The sequence below is a fragment of the Triturus cristatus genome, chromosome 5_1, assembly GCF_964204655.1.
Source record: "Triturus cristatus chromosome 5_1, aTriCri1.1, whole genome shotgun sequence".
Classification (NCBI taxonomy): Eukaryota; Metazoa; Chordata; class Amphibia; order Caudata; family Salamandridae; genus Triturus; species Triturus cristatus.
Genome location: NC_140587.1, coordinates 406631443 through 406633946, shown reverse-complemented (window position 1 = coordinate 406633946; position 2504 = coordinate 406631443). Strand labels below are relative to the sequence as shown.

General features: G+C 47.2%; 1 long non-coding RNA gene across 1 annotated transcript; it reads right to left on the bottom strand.

Annotated features, from left to right (window-relative positions):
- Positions 1 to 1129: 1129 nt before the first annotated feature.
- On the bottom strand, positions 1130 to 2297 carry LOC146830950 (uncharacterized). Its single transcript, XR_014961214.1, has 4 exons — positions 2234 to 2297; positions 2107 to 2145; positions 1939 to 2027; positions 1130 to 1505 (listed from the first exon to the last, which is right to left on the bottom strand). It is a non-coding gene; the product is annotated as an uncharacterized LOC146830950 (long non-coding RNA).
- Positions 2298 to 2504: the final 207 nt, after the last annotated feature.

Here is a 2504-nt window from a genome sequence, read left to right as displayed (position 1 = left end):
CCTCAATGGTGTATAGCAGCCTCTCCGTGGCAGCAGGGGGTGTTTAGCTGTTATCCGTCACTTGTGTGCCAGTTCAATTGAATACCAGCATCTGTGTTGCAATGGGGGGTGCCAGTGTTGCTCCCACATGTTCATCCACATGACCTGTGTATGTGTTGACAGAGTATCATTGTCATTCCAACACACATGACTAATAAATTTGTCCCTCTGTCTCCAAGGTGCCTCTTCCCTGTCAATGGTGGCCTGTTGCCACTGTGCGTGCGGCATGTCTGGCATAGTTTTCAGAGGTGGTGCATATGTGTCTATGTGTAGAGTGACAAGATGCTAGCGGTTTGTCAGGGAGTGGAAACTGTATTATGCACAAGATGCACAGTTCCATCCACCTCAAGGCAAGAGAGACCATCCCCCAGGGCAACTACAACATCCGTGTCGAATCCTACCCTGCAGTCTACGGACATGTGCCTTACGACTCCCATGATACTTGTCCATATCCGGAGTGCATCTGCACAGCTCTGCTACTGCATCGGGCAACCAGGCCACATCAGCGTCCAAACGGGATGGGGGGAATGATTCACAGCCAGCTGCAGGATGACCTTCTCGATCCACGCCCACACTCATGATGCAGCCCACAACCCCAACACAACCATGTGGCACTGTGATCCAAAACTGCATTCTGGCATCTCCATGCATCCAACCTTGGCCTAGCCACCATTCTCAACATCCGCCTGACGCTAGCATGCAGGACATGGTAGGGACACATGTCTAGACATACCTGGGAGCGGCAAGCCAGGTCACTCCACATGATCCCTGACCTCTGCGCATGACTGTTGCTCCCCTGAATGTGTCTGTAGCCACAGTTGTGCGGGAACCACTCAGCTGGTTGGGCCCAGCACAGGTGAGTATGGTACTCCATGTCTGTATCAGATGATACATTGGGACCCATGTGTGTCCTGGGCAAGACTGAGACCCCACGGTTTGGATGGTTGGAGTTAATTCTGAGATCAGGCATGCTTTGACTTTACATCATCAAAGGAGGAACAAGGGCACCCAAAGGAAATAGACAGGGACCTTGGGTAGATACGTATTACAGGAAACAGTGGTCCCTGAAACCAAACGATAGAGCAGAAAATGAATATAGTCAAAATTGAAACTATATTTTAGCCAGTGTCCAGCCGGGCATGGCAACTTTAATAAGTAGAAATTCTTGACAGTGAACAGGGAAATGTAAGTAGAATTCGGTGGGACACAAGCCTGTATCCTCTGACTTACATACCGAGTAAACAGAAAATGACAAAACACATTCAGGCAATTACAGTGATGTTTCTGTGACAGATAATGAATAGCGAAACATCTGATATTCAGACTGCCACCTTCACACTATATTACATACAGCAATATTTATGGTGTAGGGTGGGCAACAGAGTCGACGGCGTTTCGATCCTTATGGGAAAGATACAGGATCATCATCAGGACTAAATTAGTTAAATTGCCCTTATTTGGAATGCCTGAGTAAACATTAGACATAAGGCAAACGTACAACCAACATAAATGTGGAAAAAACATAATAAAGGGGAGGGAAGGGAAAAAAATGGAAAATAATAATCAATCAGTTGGTGATTACAATAAAAACAATACATTTCGCATCAACCAGGTACTGCGTCAGATCAGGTGCTCATTCAGGTGTGCATTCTTATGTAAAAGTGACATCGCAAGTGGTTGTTTTATGGCGACTAATGTCTAAACAGAAATATGAAAGATAGGCGATTTCAAAGGTTACGTTAGAAATTTGTTAAATTAAAAAAGACATTTAGGACAGCCGTGGTTCGATAGTCACTAGATGCGCGGTACGATGTGGACCCGTGAGGCGTACGAGGACGTTAAGTGAAGAGGGGTGGTGGGGAACGAAGGTGAAGAGGGGATAAGTGAATAGGGAATTACCTCATGTTGCCATGGAGGCAACGAAAAAGATGGCGAATCACGGAAAGGTACCGTTGAGATAAGGGTACGAGTTTACGGTAGGACAATGCCTGTGAAATAATAGAAAAACATAAGAAGGGCGAAGTGTGGAAGTGAATGCGTAGGGCGTGCAGCGAATGAAGGGCTTACCTACGGACATTTGTTCCGGGAGGAAGGACACGGATAGGTCTAATGAAGGAAAGTGAAAGCAATAAATATGGGTCCAAGTATGAGCAGCGGGACATCTGGATCGTGAGTGCTTGGTGGGAGGGCTTACCTCAGTCAACTTGCAGAAATGGGTTCCGTGGCCATGCAGTGTGAACGGACGATGCCGGATCAACTGTGGGGGCAGAAAGGTGAAACTGCCTAAAGTAGGTGTTTCAGGTCATGTGAGAAGTCACATGGTGTGGCAGGTCATGTGGGTGGTCACATGGTGTCATGTGACCAAGGAACAACGCCGTGCGAGTGAAGGCAATTGTTGGTAGAACCAAGGCGCCATGTTGGAAGGGTAATAAAATAGTGAAAAAAGTGGCCGGCGATAGCGGGAC